Source organism: Aphis gossypii, unplaced genomic scaffold, assembly GCF_020184175.1.
Source record: "Aphis gossypii isolate Hap1 unplaced genomic scaffold, ASM2018417v2 Contig00855, whole genome shotgun sequence".
In the NCBI taxonomy this organism is placed as follows: Eukaryota; Metazoa; Arthropoda; class Insecta; order Hemiptera; family Aphididae; genus Aphis; species Aphis gossypii.
This window is the reverse complement of record NW_026083325.1, coordinates 24,734-43,842: the sequence shown is the minus strand read 5'-3', so window position 1 is coordinate 43,842 and position 19,109 is coordinate 24,734. Positions and strand designations below refer to the sequence as shown.

Here is a 19,109-nt window from a genome sequence, read left to right as displayed (position 1 = left end):
TATATTATAAAATGTATAATACCAGTCAATCCAGCGATTTTTCCAATTGCTGCCCATATTTTTTTTTATTCTTTTCACAATTTTTATATCCCGGATGTGTGTCATCCCAAAGACTTGGTTTTGTCTGCACCTCGGAAATTAAAATTTTCCGTGTATTTTGACTTGTCTTTTTCGACATGAGCGATGTTGCTTGTTAACAAGTAAAATAACAACTGTAAACTGATTTCAGTATTCTATATTATTTTCAAGAGCAACGCGCGTCAAAATTCGAACATGTTCGATCTGTGATGCGACGCGACGTGACCCGTCGCTACCGCTCACAACTGCCGCTCGCCGCTAGTAATCAATGTACACACTCCGGTTTAATTACATGGGCTTAAATTTTTTTCCTAACGCGCCGCTCGCCGCTCGCCAATGTACACGCGGCCTTATGGTTCCAAGCGTCAACGCGTTCAAAACGCAAAACCGCGACAGGCAGCGGTGTCACGCGGCAACGCGCGTCAAAACCGCGCTAGTCTGTCGCACTTCATTTACACATGTATGCATTTCCATCCCGCGTTTTCGACGCGCGGTGCTCGCGCGTTTTCACCACGCGTCAAAACCGCTGTAGTGTGTCGCGGCCCTTAAGAGGACGCCACAACCGCATGTGTTGTCTCCGTCTTACATACATACAACATAGCAAATTTACGTTCAACGGAATCAATTTAATGCTATTATATTATTAACTGTTCTTACTAGTTAAGTATATGATATACTTATATCTACCACAGATTTCTATAAAGAACTAGATAGCGAACTCCTGCTATCAATTGAAGTCAGATTTTTCAGTTGGCATTATATGGTATTGTGTATGTAAATATTAATTATGTTGTATTGTATTTTATGATGCCTAAACTTGTTGTTTAAAAAAAAATAAGAATATTTTATAGAAATCATTTTTCATTTATTTCTATACTTTACCATTAAAAACGATATTATTCCAAATACTATATACGACAATACGGGACACTTACTACTGTAAAACCTGGCGACCGGTCTTATCAATTCCCCCCGAGATTGATATTAAATTGTCTAACTTTACTCCTTAAAATATGATAATACTTCCCACCATTTTAGAAGATTGAATATCAATAATTGTCATCAATTAACAAGATTCATAAGTTAATAACAGGCGTAGTAATTACTTATATTACTTTTAACTGCTTAAAAAATAAAAATGGTGTCCAAAAAAGTATGCGCTATAAATCATTGTAAAAATGATTTAAGTGGTCAACAGAGATTGTCTTTTCACTCATTTCCAAAAGACGTTCATATGTAACTACCTATTTGTTTATTATAAAAATCATTCGTAAATCATAATACACTAGAATTATTATTGTTTATAATATTACAAATTTCAGTTCTCAAGAATGGGTTAAGTTTGCAAAAAATTCAAAAATAAATGAAGTTATGAGAACTTTTGGACATTTACATCTGAGTCTAAATTATAGTATTTGTTCAAACCATTTTAAACCAGAAGATTTTGTACCGAACAGGGGTTCTAGTAGAAGATTGTAAATTATACATATCTATAGTATTAGTATTATATTATACATTTTTTGTTTATGAATATTTTTTTAGATTGAAATATGGTGAAATACCTTCATTAAATTTACCAGTTACATCTCCTCCTTTAACTAAACCATTGTTGAAAAGTAAGGGTTTGATACATTTGATTATAAAATATATATACCAACTTATACCTAACTACTATAATAACAAACAATTGTTTTTTAGGTTTAAAATTAAATTTCAATAATATTTTTGAAAATAAAATGAAAAAAAATCAAATACACAGTCCATTGTTTTGTATGTATAAAAATTTGATCGTTTAACAACTCCTAAAAAACTCACAAGTTCAAAAAAAAACATTACCACAAAAGTTTCCGAGGAAAATAATGTTTTAACTGAAGAATGGAAGATGCATAAGAATCCAGTAAAACGATCACTTTTTGGATCAGACCTAGATGCATCAACATCAAATTTAGCAAATATGTTACCAAAAGATGAACATAATATTATGGATGAATCTAAAGCAGGTTTGAATATTTATAAGATGTTTCATTTCCGGTCTGGGACATGGTTTGTGTTGTATTTTTTTGTAATATTGTATTAAAATGTATGTACTACTAATTGTAAGAATAAATACTAGAATTTAGATTTACAAGCGAAAAAAATGATTTACTCAGACATTTGTAAATTGGTATTAAAATAAAAATCATTTAAATTATTATTTATAAATGTGTATTGTGAAATGTTTTGTGGATAAATGTTACATAATTGCATAAATATAATTTTTATATAATTATATATTAGTTTTGTCCACGATCTTGGTTTTCTGTAATGGTATATTGGTATGTTATGTTATGTATTATGTTGGTTTAAGTGCTTTTTTGTTGGTCAACTTTTGATTTTATCTTATAATTTACTATTATGTTTTTTTTCATCTTGTTGATGTCACCATTTTTAAAAAAAGTATCTTATGATTTAACCATAACTGAGTAATGAATACATACACACATTTTTTGTTTTAGAAGTACCTTATTCTATGTCTGTTAAAGCAAAAAATATTGTAGAACATCAAGAAAGTATGATCCAATCACTGAAGGTTAAGTTAAGAAATGCTCAGAAATTAATATGCAAGGGTAAAAAAACAATATTAAAACTGAAACAAAAAAATAAAAAAGAAGTGTATGACAAAAAATCTAAAATGGATAAATTTTTAAGATCTAACATGATAGCTAGGTCTGAATTTCGGTTAAGTCAATTGAAAATAAGTGCAAAACGATACAAAGAAACAGAAAAGTCATTTGCGCTGGGTCTATATTACCACTCACCTGTAGGTTATAAATTTATGAAATCATACCTTAATCTACCTGCTGTAAGATCACTGAGGAGATGGTTGCAGGGCTTAGATGTATCATGTGGTATAAATGAAAACATTCTGAATATCTTAAGTTTAAAATTTAAAACAGCTCCAATAAAAGAAAGATTAGTTTCAATAATTATGGATGAAATGTCATTAAAAAAATTAATATCATACAATTCACAGAATGACATATTTACTATTTGCTCTTGTCGACGCGTCAGCAAAACCGTGTATTTGTGTGACTAAGACGTTAGAACAACCAATTATCCATCTTGGAATGTGGATTTCTTCAAGTTCTGGCAACGTTTGTTGATAGTTTTGCCATTTTTCGTTTAGTTCTGTACTTACAAGATCATCCCAATTTATACGTGCTAACCATAATTTTTGCATAAATATTTTTGCGACGACGACAACGGGTCCGACGAGACCAAGTGGGTCGAATATAGTCGCTATCGTTGATAACACTATACGTTTTGTAATTCGTTCTGTATTGTTTTTGCAATTATCGTCTACTTTATATTGATAAACGTCGTCAAACGGATTCCAAAACAGACCTAATGTTTTTATAGTGCTATCGTCTAAATTTAGAACGCGCAGTGGGTCATTGTCCTCGTTTGATATATTTTCTAATAATCGATGATCATTAGCAATCCATTTACGTAATTTGAAACCGGCGGTGTTTAAAATATTGATAACGTCGTCGCGCAATTTTTCGGCGGCCGTTATATCGTTAGCGCCGCCCAGATAATCGTCCATGTAGAAGTCATTAGTGATTGCTTTATGAGCAACCGGAAATAACTCTTGCATTTCTTCTGCCAATTCATTAAACATCCCGTAGCTAAATAGGAAGCTGGCGTTGTTCCGTATGTAATTGTTTTTAATTTGAATTCGGTGATCGGCTCGTCCGTTTTGAGCGCCATAGGATTCGTTGAAGATTTGCATCGGTGTTCGACACCCAAATTTGGCGATACATTTTTTCTATGTCTGACGACATGACGTATTTATATGATCGGAAACGTGCAATAATGCATATTAATTCATCTTGAATGTTTGGCCCCTTTAGTAGCAAATCATTTAAACTTTTTCCGGAATCGGTTGCACACGACGCGTCAAATACGACGCGTAGTTTGGTGGTAGCGCTACTATCGCGTAAAACCGCGTGATGAGGTATATAATACGACTTTTCTTCTTTTTCACCTGGGTTTACCCTTTCCATATGACCGAGGTTCGCGTATTCTTCCATAAACTCGACGTATTTTTGTTTTAATTTGGGATTCGACCTAATATTAAAATATTTAACAAAATAAACTCAAATATTTTTACCATTTGAAAAAGCATTAAATAATTTTAATTTATTTATTTTGTGAATGATTCATTACGATTTATGAATAATACAAATATTTATGTAGGTATTAAATTTATTGAAATTATGACAGTGGAAATATATAATAATTGTATTTAACTCAATACAAATTACAGAGTGTGGTATATTAACTAAGTGCTAATGTAGCTTGATTTTGTTGTTTTTTTTTTTGTTTTTAATTGATATATTTGTAATAACTAATAAGAATATGTTGGATTAATAGTCAGTATTTTAACGAAACACATGTTCAACAATGAGTCATTCTTCAGGAGGCAATACTATACGCAAAATAGTGTCCTCTTTTTTAAGTATGGTCCGGTTAGGATAACACTGATAACAAATTGAACAATGATCAAATTAAAGTTGATTTTTAATTAAATAAATTATTACAACTTCATATAATTATAGATAAATATGTATTTCAACACTAAGGCGGCATAATCATTTATTTAAACCAAAATCGTAAAAAAACATATTTTGTATAGGTATACAATATACATATTATACCTAATATATAAATATATTTAATTTAAATTCATTTACTAGTGTTATTCTAATGGTATGACATAAAAACAATTTCATCATCTTTTAATTCGGATGATATAATTTTTGAATTGTGATTAAAAATTTGTACAAATTGTATAACATTTATTATGATATGGTTTTTGTGTTGAATTTCAAACTTGTGGGAGACAGTGTATTAGTAGGTAATTGACATGATATGGACGTTCTATAATCGCCCAGTGTATCGTACTGCCTATTTATATTATTCCACCCGGCATAGGCGTGCGCACGGGTGTTGCAAGGTTTGGTATAGCAACACCTGCGGGCTACAAACACTCACAATTTTTATTTTTTCTAACTAAAAATAGTTAGTAACGTAGTAGTTAAAATGTACAAAATAAGAAACATTACAAAAGACGTCTAGCATTGTAATAATAATAATAATATGTAATAACGTATTGTATAAAATAAATGACATTTTTGTATTAATAAAATAAATAATATGTATTGACTTATTAAATATAATTTTTAGCAACACCTACCACTAAGTCCTGCACACGCCTATGCCACCCGGTGCATATAGGAAAAACGGTTTTGATCGGGTTTGGGGTGTTGTACAAAATTGTACAAAAAAAAGTACATAAGACTATATCATTTAAAATTGAAATTTTTAAATATTTGGTAATGGCAGTGCTGGAGTAACGTTATTCCAACACGCGCATAGGAAAAACGGTTTTGATCGGGTTTGGGGTGTTGTACATAATTGTACAAAAAAAAGTACATAATACTGTCAAGGTTTGGTATTAAAATTCAAAAGTGGCAGTGCTGGCGTAACGGGCCTCGATATTGTGACGAGTCTCTTGATGAGGCGCTCAATCTACGCATGCGCAATTCAACTCCTCGCATATTTATCCATGGTATCCATTGTAACCTATGGATAAATATTAAATCTTAATATTAATTAATATTTAATCAAGAGACTCGTCACAATATCGGCAACATTTTTTTGTTCTGATATAATACGCTGTGGCTCCATCCATAGTATATGATCTAAGATCGCAACCGACGCCTTAGAACGCTTTGCCACTCGTCCCCCAAAGTACGTAATATACTACTAACTGGTTAAAACAGAAATGTACATTATATTGTATAATATCAACGATTGCATACATTTCACATTTTATCTTATCTTATAACTATAAAACCTAATTTTTAAGTAAATACTATAATAAAAGTCATTACTAAGGGTAGTTATGTCAATTATTAATTTACACCATATAAGCGACTAATTGTCTACTTCTAACTGAATTTTGTATATTATTTTTTTTTTTATTCTATACATTATATATGGAAACATTTTTTGCGAATAAAATAAAAGTTTAAATTAATTTAGTGCGTGATTTATTTTATTTTTGCATATAAAGTAGTGTTATGTGCAATTGAATAAAATGAGCGCATTATTGATTGCAATTGGTCTGTCAAAACCCATAAAACACCAAGCTAACTTTACCAATTGATCTACAATTAAACCTTCCTATATTGGATCACTTAAATAGGCTAACCATTATAATAATACAAAAACCACATAATCGATGAGTAGAGGTTACCAATATTTAATAAAAACATATAGTGTAGTCTGTATATTAGCTATTTGAAACAAATAATCTCATATTGGTTACTATCGAAACAAATAGATCGAAAACGAATAATAATTTTATTAAATTTTTATGATCAGATCCAAAATCACTGGAAGTTTTAATTTATTTTAATCTTTTTACACTACAACCACAATGACTAATAATAATCAATTCGAAAAACTTTTGCTAGAGGCGTGGGAACGGTGCACCGATGACAAAACTTTACGCGAGTCAGATACATACAAATGTGCCAGACAGACGTTGGCAAAATTGACGTGCTCTAATCGACGAAACAATGACGAACTATGTCAATTAAAGTCTTTAATCAGTGCATTGAGAGCTGGCGAAAAGGTCTGTTGTCCTAAAGAGAAATCCGACGATAAAAAAGCGTGTTGTCAGAAAGAACGTTTGAATGATGAACACTTGTGTTGTCCGAAAACACAGATGCCAAACGAAACTTGTCCCCAAGATGAGAATCCAAATAAAGAAGTTATGTGTGGGTTATTCTTTTCCAAGGATATAGAAAAACCAGAACAGATTATCTACCCTCAGTTTCCTATTCCAGATACTAAAGCCGATTGCATACTTAAATCAGCATTAGTCACAATAGAAGATAATGTCAGTATGCAACAGTTCTTTCGGGACGTGGCTGTGAACACTTGTGACCGTGGTGATTTGCTGATGCGTGTCACCAACGACGTGTTAACAGATTTTCGGGTTTTTGTAGACAGCGTTTTCAGTAACCGCGTAACACAGATTGGCATGGTGCTGGCTCGTGAGCATATGTCCATACGTGATCGATATGCGGAACTTGAGTCCCGGACGTTAAATCGGGCCCAATTATCGGTGTTTCATGTCAAGGAAGTAATGCCCATGTTTGACTGGATGCGGTATTCATCGGAACCAGGCTATATCAAGTCTGTGGTAGTGTCAGGATGTCTGCAAAATGCCCGGGCGGAGGATACAGATGGCGAAGATGCCCGAGGAAAGGGGTTACTCTACCAGCTTAACTGGCTTCGTTCCGAAAATGACAGGGCTGACGGCGAAAATCACTGTCTGCATGAACGCCATGCTAAGCTTACGGCTGAACTTTCCACAATAAATGGAAATATATCATCAGTTCAGTGTCAGGCAGCCAACGACATAGCCTGTTTATCAGATCAGCTGGAAAAACTTCGAACAAAGTCATGTGAACAGATGGCCATTATTGACAAGCTTATGGAGGACATACAAATATCTATTCAAAATACAAAAAAAGGATCAAAAGTTATAACAGTATCGACACGACGTTGTATTTAATTTATTTATGGCTCTATCGATGCGGTGATTCAACTGGAGTAGTTTAACGCCCCTGGTTCATCTAAAGCTTTTCAGAATGTATCTATCAATACTTTATTTTCACAAAAACTATAAAATTTGTACAATATTATAGCTTTTTTTTACATAATATACGTAAATTCAATAGTAAAAATAATCTGTATCATTTTACACATGCCATCCACTAAGTGTTCTAAAAGTACAGTAATATCACTCTGATTTAAACTCTAGACTTTCGCGAACCATACAATGCATTTATGCATTAATCTGTATCAAACAGTATCTGAATACGCCTGTTGCATTATCAACATCTCAGGTCACAATAACTATTGAAGAAGTAATGTATGCTGGACACCAGTGTTGTTTTTAGTACGCAGATATAGATCTATGGTTTATTTTATTTTTAAGGATTATTATCTTCTCTGCTCGTGGAATTTTGGTGAGTTTTGTGGTCTATTCACTTTTCCCATCACAATTAAATAATAAATAATCAATAATAAAGCATGAAACAATTATTAATTCAAACAAATTGAATTATTGAACAATTTTTAATTCTTCCAACAAACTTAATCTCCCACATTACGAGTTATCGTATACTATAGACCAGTGCCGCTACTAGGTTTTGTGGGGCCCTAATGCTAAACAATATTATGGGGCCCTTATACTAGTACAATATATTATATATAATATATAAAAATTTTGTTTTCACTATTGTAAGTTGTTTCTATAGGTCCCATAGGAATCAGCCTTTATAACCGAATTTGTTTATGTTACCTTGTAATTTGAATAGTATATATATTTCAGATTAGTTTATTTACATTATTTAAAAAGTCGTAATTTATTATACACTTTAAAAATTAAATACAAACATAATAATATATAATAATAATAATAATACCTAAAATTATAAATGTGAACAAGAGTAAATGAAGTAAAATACAAAGAATCATAAAGCCAATATACATAACTAAATACTTGTGTAGATGAAATTTAAAATATGTTCTACAAAATAACTTTTTCTTATCTTAAGTATATCAATGATATACTGGAAATTTGTAGACAAATTACTTACAAAATTTTTTTTTTCTTGCCTTTTTAAAGCAAAATCATTAATAATTTTATTATATTCAATTCATGAGTTTTTGAGCGTTCTATACTTAATATACTAATATTTGATAGCCTTTCTTGTTCCATTGGGTTTCTTAAGTAGTTTTTTATAATTTTTAATTTGGAAAATGAACTTTCAGCTGACGCAACAGTGACCGGTAATGCTATAAAAATGATACAAGCAGTTAATAACTCTTTAAAAAGAGAAACCATATCATTTTCTAAATCTTTTGTAGTTTTAATAGTTAACAGTGAATCAATCATAACTTCCACTAATGATAAAATCTGTCTTGAAAAATCTGAACTTATATCTTTCTCATAGTAGAAAATAATGTCATAAGTAGCCTAGAGAAGGTCATTTTCACTAGATGGTAGAATTACTTGTAGTTGTAAAAAGTTGACTTTATCAACTACTTTCTGTAAACCTATAAAGCGATTATTTAGCTGAACTAAAGCTGTATCAATCATTGGAATAATACTTTTACTCGGAGGATTTCTTCCATAACATCTTGTCTTCAGTCTCCATCTAAATCAGCAAAAAAATTGTTTGAATATATTTGACGCCGATGATTAATGTTCACAGATCTTCCTTAACTACTACACAAATGTGTTGCTGAAGTAACCAGTTCTTCGCAATTCTCCCTCAAATTTTGAATTATCGTAATAGCTGATTGTAAACATTCATAAGCATTGTGAAGGTTAGAATCAACTGATTGAAATTTTTTAGATACCACATAAAATGGTCTTATAATTTGTTCTCATATATTAAGTATTAGCACAAACTCAAAAGATTCTAACTTATTTTTTAGACTTTAAGCTCTATTAATTTCTTCTTTCTTGTTACTTGTTAGCATTATACTTGTTAAAGATTTTAAAACATCCTTGTAACGATACTTTAAGGCAAAAACTGTGCTATGTCGAGATTCCCACCTAGTTGTATATATTTTTTTTAAGGTCCGTCAGCCTGGCACCCCGAATTTAAAATTTTGAACTCAGACAACTCTAGAAAATTAGCAACCAATTCGTAATAATTTGTAACCGCAAAATCAAAATTTGTAACTTAAGTCTTAACCCCCAAATTATATTTTTTCTATAAAGGGTTCTAAGCTGGCACCCTGAATTATAAATAGTAAGTAACTTAAGTTGCAGGTAAAACATACTTTGTAGACTGTAGTATCAGACTACTATTCTAAGTGGTTTGAATCAATTAAAGTAATTCTAAAAATGTAGGCACAGTTGTTAACGAACAGAAGAAATTATTTTCTAGATATGGAATACCGAATGAGATTATATCTGATAATGTACCATTTGATTCTTTAGAATTCAAAACGTTTTTTTTAGACAATGATATTAAATGTTTTTTTATGAGTCAAAATCATAGTCAAAGTGACGGGATAATTGAGAAAAATCAGTGGGTATTTTTAAAAAGATTTAAAATATTAAGTATGATGAGAATAAGTTGTGTATAGCTTACTGGGATATAGAAACAGTCCACTTTAAAGCATCAAATTATCTCCAGCTTAGTTATTACTGAATCGTGGATTATAAACTAACATACCAGTTAGTGCAGTGTTATTAGAACCTGAGATATTTGATAAAAAAAAATTATTGAATCAATTTGTGTTGAACAGAGAAAGACAAGAGAAACAATATAATGTAAACTCCAGAGAAAGAGATCAGAATAAATTAAGTAATGCTAAATATCTATAGTGTGGTACAATGGGACCAAGGCTGTAACTGAGGGGGATGTCCAGGGATGCGGACCCCTCTCCCCCCCCCCCCCCCGAATTTTTAAAAGTAGAAACATTTTAGCGGTGAATATAGTTTATAAACTATAAATTGTATTAAATAATAATTGTATATTTTTGTTAAAGTAGTAATTTAAAATAAGATAAAATTTATCATTTTATTTTATTTCAATGCCGTAATAAAAATAAGGATCATATATAGATACGATTAGGTACTAGCATTTATAATCAATGATACTAGTTACAATAAATGTGATTGTCACAACTCACAGATGATATAAACATCAAACTTATATATGAAAGACGGTCGCTGAAAATCCAAATTATTTAATATTATAAAACAAGTATTTAACATTATTGTGTGTATTGTAAAACATTCATTTTACTGCTGTTCGTGCTCACATAAACTGTATAAAATGAGTAAAAGAAACCAAATTCAAAATTATTTTACAAAAAGACAAAAGGTATGTTAAAAATTTACTATTGTATTTGATTATAATTATATAAAATGGTTATAATTCAAATGTATTTTATTATGTATTAATAATTATTATTACGTTCAATGCCGAGGTCGACACATAGATTGACTTTAATGTCTCATTATTTTTGCTGGTGTTGTTTGATTGTATATTATTATTTTTTTTTTAATAATTGAACATGTTAATTACCATACTATAGAGTATAGATCAATAAAAAAATACCTTCTATTTTATTTATTTTAGACTGATGATATCCCCACTGTCCAAACACAAGTAGATATTAATTTATCATCTGATCAGGAAAGTTATAGTATTGTGCAAACTAAAAGTTTAGAATCGGAAACAAAACAAAATAATGAGTTAAATTCAAATTATAACGAAACAATTGAGGTTGAAAACAACGATATTAGTTACTGTTTAAATAAAAATGTGTGTGATGAACTAGAATTAAAATTTTTAACTTCTCCTTGGATGCCAGATAAAAATTATGTATTTCCAACATCCACAACTTCAAAAAAAAATAATTAAAATTTTAATTTCACTGGTTTGAACGTTTCCCGTGGCTTGTTTACTCTAGAATTGATATTGGTGGTGTCTTATGTAAATATTGTGTAATATTTGGTTAAAATTTGGAGGCAAAGGCAATAATCAAAACATTCCTCTTTAGTATTCAAAATTGTTAATAATTGGAAACATGTAATTGAAGTATTTAATCAATATTCTAAAAAAGATTTTCATAAATCAACGTTTTACGAGGTGATAATTTTATAGCTATCTATTCAAACAATCAGCAAAATATTGCAGAAAAATTAAATTCAGCGCGTGCTGCACAAATAAGTTTAAATCGAAAAAGATTAATACCGATAATTGCAACTATAATTTTATGTGGCCGGCAAGAAATAGCTTTACGTGGTACTAATGATTCTGGACCACTTTCATCAAAAGATGTTGAACCCAAACAAAATGATGGAAATTTTTGTGCTTTATTGCGAATGCGTGTTTCGTGTGACGATAAAAACTTAATTGACCACTTTGAAAATAATAAATTAAATGCTTTTTATTTAAGTCCTCTAATGCAAAATAATTTTATTGAAATTTACGGAAAAATTATACAGGAACAAATAGTAGAAAAAATAAACAAATCAAAGTGTTTTTCCGTATTGGTTGATGAGACGACTGATATATCTTGCTTTGAACAGTTACCTATTCATTATATGTGGGATATTTGGAGCAAAGTATAGATGCTAAAAATGATATTACATATGTACTAAAAGAAGATTTTTTACAATTTATACCAGTATATTCTACAACAGGACAAAATTTGGCAACAGTAATTTTAAAAAATTTAAAAAGGCTCGGTATTAATAGTCGATACATGTTAGGACAAGGGTATGAGGGTGCAGCATCTATGAGTGAAAATTTCAAAATCATAGTCAAAGTGACGGGATAATTGAGAAAATCAATGGGTATTTTTAAAAAGATGTTTAAAAATATTAAGTATGATGAGAATAAGTTGTGGTATAGCTTACTGGAATATAGAAACAGTCCACTTTAAAGCATCAAATTATCTCCAGCTTAGTTATTACTGAATCGTGGATTATAAACTAACATACCAGTTAGTGCAGTGTTATTAGAACCTGAGATATTTGATAAAAAAAAAATATTGAATCAATTTGTGTTGAACAGAGAAAGATTAGAGAAACAATATAATGTAAACTCAAGAGAAAGAGATCAGAATAAATTATACTACAGGGGTACTACACTCAGCTATTAATATACTGATTCCTTATACATATCATTAATCAGAGGATCTATGTACATTGTACGTGTACAATGTGTACATACTTCATCAATTGTATTAATATACATTTATATATATACATATATATATATATATATATATATATTTATTTATTTATTCAAATATACGGACGTAAGTCCTATTACAATTTCGAATATGTGCACATAAGAGTGTAAGATATTAACAAAGTAGTAAACAAGAAAAAAAAACATTAAAACAAAAATAATACATAAAACTAATAGTATTTAAATGAATATAATAAGAAAAATATAAAGTGCGATAAGGTATATAATAAAGATAACGGACAATAAGTTATATAAAATCAAAGGGGTAAGTGTTACCAGCTACCATGAGGAGATTAGCGGGGGAATTTAAAATTTAATTTTTATTTGAAAACTGAGGGTAAAATGGTTTCGGATCTCAGGTATTAAGGTTATTTATTTTTAAATCAATCAATGATAACAATTCCGGACAATCAATAACGCCTAATAGTAATTTATTAAGAAATTTGGAAAGTAGGAGTATTTGACGTTCATTAAGTGGTAAAAGATGACGCGGTGACGACGGTCGTACTGTTGTTGGTGACCGCGGCTCACCGGTCCCGGTTCTATGTAGGATAGAACACAATGCGAAGAAAAGGAAAAAGAAAAACTAACACACGGTTTCTGGTACACGAATGTGTGGGGGGTTTGTTTTATTAAAAACACAAAAAAAACAAGAGAAAAAAAAAACAAAAAAAAAGGGAAACAAAGCCAATAACGTGGCTGTACCGTTTCGGTGGGTGGTCGAAACTTTTGATCTACGCTGTTCGACGGTTAACGCAAGAGAGCCCGACCGCCGGCGGCCGATACTCGTTCGGCACGGCCTGTCTTCCCGTCCTGCCTAGCCTTTGGGGCGTTGGTGGGAGAGTCGACAGAACCGTCTTGTCGTCGTCCGTGATGGCGGTTGATAAAAGTGCAGACCGGTCGTTGCGATGCCTGTACTTTGTACTGGCAGCCGTTGCGTACCGTGTCAAAGATATAGAAAATGTAATACGCTATTATAAGAACCGTGGGGAGGCCTGTATATATTAAATTTAAAGGAAATGAAACCTAGAAAATTATTTTGAACAGATTCTAGGGAAGAATTTTGTTTTGAGGTATTATTTATCCAAATAAGAGGGCAGTATTCTAGATGGGAACGAACAAGGGAGCAATATAGAATTTTCAAAGGAATAGGATCTATGAATGAGCCACAAGTGCGCTTAATAAAACCCAAGTTACGCATAGCTTATTCTTTATCATTTCAGTGTGTGGGGAAAAATTTAATTTAGAGTCAAAAATAATGCCTAAATCCATAAATTGAGATACAAGCTCAATATTTGAAGCGGAAATAGAATAATTATTGTTAATTGGATTTTTTATTAAATAAAAGTGCATAAATTTACATTTATCAACGTTCAAAGATAAGTGATTCTTATTACACCATGAAAGCAAGTTATTGATGTCAGATTGCAAATCAAACGCATCTTATTCAATTTTAATTATTTTTATTAATTTGAAAACGTGTAAAAAACGTGTATAACATTTGTAAATGTAATACAAATTATTATCAATATCAAATTTTTATCATATCATATTATATTTTATATTATACAACTAATCTTAATCCTTTTACTTTGAATATTATATATATTGTATACATAGAGTTAGAGTAGTACTCAATAGATTTATATACGAATTATATTCTATTTAACTATTATATATCTATTAACTTACACAACTTTCTACCATCACCTCAACTTTAATTTTAATACAATGATTGTATTACAATCAATACTAAATACTAGGAAACTCAAGACCTACAATTTTTAACAGCCATCTTACGACAAACAGTAAAGTACTTATTAAAATATATTCTTAATTAATAATCTTAAACATGTACCAATATAATTGATTAAAAAAAGGTATCATTGTAACTAGAGACCTAAATTTTTATTATTATTATTATTACCTATGTAAAAAGACCAACAATATTGACATATAAGTATTATAAATAATAATAATTAATAAATAAATAACAATAATAATTTGGCTTACAAAATTATAATTTGGAAAAAATCTTTTATTTTATTCTTCTAAAACAATGAAAACAGTTTAATTTTATAAAATTAAAACTAAAAACAATTACTTACCTAATAAATAATTATACAAAATTTTACAACTACAAATACATATTAAAATTAAATATCCATTAGATTCTAATGATTTTTGGCATTCATTTGATTTTGAGCCACATTGTATTTCAGGTTATGTGGTCTTTTTTTATAATATTTTAAGATGGCCTTCTACCAGCATTTATCTTACGAGACCCACGTGTAACTCCTGTTTTACGACGACTTATTGATGTTGGCTGTACTTTAATTTGACCTTTCCTCTTGTTTATATTGGAAGATGCACTACTCAGTGAATACATTAAGTTAGCAAATTGGGATGTATTTTTTACATGGCTTAATCTATTTCCTATTTTTTTAAGTATCGATGGTGGTAATGTTGGTATCATATTCTGCAATCTATTCCATTCATTTTGAACATGTTCTACTTCTATATTTAAACTATTATTACAGTCATTATTAAAATTATTTTGTATCGGAGAATCTTCATTAATTGGATATTCTATAGTATTCTGTATGTCATTTGATGAGTTAATTGATGTATTATCCAATTGCTGAATGTCTTTATCAGTATTTTCTATATCATCTGACTTGGATGCAATTGATACATTTTCTTTTAATCCTAAAAAAATGTCGGTTTAGGGCATTTAGTACTTCCTAAAGCTAACATAGCAAGTGCATGGCGTTCTTCTAACGTAACAGCTGGTGCGTTTGGAAGTTGCGATTTGATGTTTTTATGTATCCATGCTTGGTGTTTACAAAATGATCCTGTATGTCCCATTTTGCAAGTACAAACTCCATTATCTATATTTACTATATATGTCTCACTTGGATTATTTACACTTGGAATAACATAGGTGGATTCATTAACTTTTTTTACATCACTAGTGTTAATATCATTTTAGAACATCATTTTGTATATAATCTGTGGGTTTCTAGATGTCTACCATGTGCATGATTAAGTATGCGTAGAGTGAAATACTCTTCACCAACTGATATAATAAAATCTAGAAGAGCAACAACATTGTAGGCTTTAGTTCTATTTAATAATATATCTTTCATTATTCGAATTGATGCTACAGCATAATTATTTGTATTGTTATTCCGATAAATAATCTTTGATCTATGATAACGAACCCACTGTTCCTGTCTTTTGCAGTTATTCTCAAATTGCTTAATAAAATTATCTGGGGCTTCTTTTTTAATACGAGCTTCAATTATCTGAAAGTCGTTTTTTGATTCAGAATACATTGCCTAAAAATTAAAATTTCTATGATTAGGTGTATAATTTAAACTAGGTATAATAAGTATATAATGTAATGTAATTATTAATTGCTATGAATCTATAGCAACATTTTCATTGATTGGTTTGATGTTTTGTAGTTTAATAAGTTAAATAAATTGTGAACATCAAAATTAAATATTACCGATTGAAATAGCTTTATTAATGGCATATGGTTAGAAAGATGAATTCCATTTTTGGAATCGTGAAGCCATCGACACTCTGCTTGTGCCATATACAAATTACAAAGAAATTTATTTGCCTTTGGCCAAAGTCTAAGTAATGCATTTTTTTCAGCAGTGGAATCATCAGTCATAAAGACTAGTGGAACCTAAAATATTTATTTCACTATAAGATATTTCTTAAGATATGAATTACCTAATAATAATTGATAAAATCATTTATAAAGTTACATCTTATACAACTATTACTATTATAGATAAAAGTTTATAAATAAGTGACTTAAAGTTGAAACCTAAAGTTTAAAAAAATAAACTGATTATAAAGACATAAGGTGATGAATCAAAAAGAGTTGAGTTAAGGATTAATAAAACTAAACGCATAAAAGTCTAGCTTATTTTTACTTTTAACACACCAATACCTTGCCTTAATAAATAATAAATATCATTGTTGTGTTTTACCTCATAGCCACCAAAGCTTAAAGGGAAATTCTTCTGAAGAAGTGTAAATGGCCCAATATAACTGTTCTCAGATTGGCCTTCATGGATTATAACAGCTAAAGGGATTGCTCCAGCTTTTGATGGGGTTAATATATTGCAGTGGCGTATTTAGAAATTTGTCATGGGGAGGGTCCGGAGAATGTTCATAATACAAATCTGTGGGGGGGCTTTGCCCCCCACACCCCCCAATTACCCTTTATTAAAATAATTTACCATATTTATAAGACCATTTACAATTTTTTAGTATTTAATTATTTTATATATTTATTTTTATCATACACTTTGTAATAATAATAAAACCACAATTAACTAACACATCATGTAAGCAGTTTACTAGTAAACTATAGGTAGTAAATTACTGACATACTTAGTTCGTTATTCATGATTACAATTTAAAATTTATATTTTAAGTGCTATAACACATGATTACAAAACAAAATCTAATTTCCTAGGGGTAAGCGCCAATTCATCAATAATTGCTTCCACATCAATGGGTATGTCCCGATGAACGGACATCAATGCCAGTCCATTTAGCCTATCCTAAATACAAAACAAATTAAAAATATAGTAATGTTATAACTTTTATAATAAATATTTCTTAAATACATTACTTAATTCATAGTTGATCTTAGATAACTTTTCAACCTTTTTAAGGTTGAAAATGATCGTTCTGGAGTGGCTGTAGACACTGGCAATGTTCAAAATATTTTAATTAACAAATGTATATTTGGAAAATCTGTCTTCGAACAGCTCATAAGTGCTTCTAATCCAGTTTTGGTATTGACATCTCCATTGCTTATTTTAACTTTCCATATTTTTAATTCTACAAAAGCATTATCCTTTTCAACTGGTTGTATATAAAACTCAACTAATTTCTCAAATGCCAATCTTTCTTCATCAGTAAAAGATGAACTAAACAAACACTCAAAACCTATAACATATAAAATAAAACATCTTCAATTTTTGTTTTAACATGAAAATATTGTTACGTTGGAGATTATATATCTAATACATTATAGTATAATTAATCATAATTCATATTGTGTAATTATTTATTTATATAGTTTTCTACTAGTCGCTAGGAACTAGATACTAATAAGAGTTTTGAGATAAAATTAGATAACATTAAATAGTTTTACCTTCAAAAACTGTTTTATGGTTCAAAAATCGAGAAGTTAGTTGGCTGATAAAATTATCTATAAATGGCACAAACACTGTAACTCTGTAATACTCTTCTACCGAAGATACTTGGGGATTCGCTCTATTTGTCTGTTTTCCAGCAGTGCGTTTCTTTGATATTTCCGTGCCAATAACATCTGCCAAATTCTATTTTAATATTGAAAGTTTATTTATTATTATGTAAACCCAAATAATTAAAACTCAAATTACTTACTTTTACTTTTTCAAATAAAATTTGAAATTCTTTTTCAGAATTTTCTCTTATTTCTTTTAAAGACTGAAGTAATACTTCTATAATATTTATAGTATGCTTTAAATCTATTCTTTTCTTTTGTAATTGTTTGCATACAGGCAGTCCAAAGGCCAAAAAAATCTAAAATATGTTTATTATTTAGGTAATTAAGTAAATAAACAGTACATATTTATTTTTTTACCTTTAAATTTGAATTTAAATTTGATATAACTAACATTATTATTAAGTTACCAATGTAAAACTGAAATTGTAAGTGTAACTGAGTGCATTTAAGGAAAATTGTAAAGATTTCTGTCTTGCAGACATAAACCTTTTTTTTTGTTGGGAGGTGTTATGGTCTATGAGATATCTGTAAGATATCTACAAGATATCAAGGCTAAGTTAGCATAACCATGCCTCGTGTCGAGGGCAATGCGGTTGCTACTATGACCACATAAAAACGTCATTATTAACGTAGTTTTTTTCTTATTTTTTAAGCGTAATAATGGTACAAACTACAAATTCAACATTCTCACGCTTCTAGTATTTGACTTAATTATTAACTACTTACAAAGAATTGTATTAAAGTAGGTTCTAGGCATTGTACAATATTATTTTATTTATTTTTAGGTTTTAAAAAATGTATGGATTCCTAAGAAAGATTTTATTTTTCCTATACTGAATACGTATACAAAAAAGAATTTGAGATTTCAATATACT

General features: G+C 29.8%; 1 pseudogene; it reads left to right on the top strand.

Annotated features, from left to right (window-relative positions):
* Positions 1-1,167: 1,167 nt before the first annotated feature.
* Positions 1,168-2,155, top strand: LOC126555449 (THAP domain-containing protein 2-like; annotated as a pseudogene).
* The last annotated feature ends 16,954 nt before the right edge of the window (positions 2,156-19,109 follow it).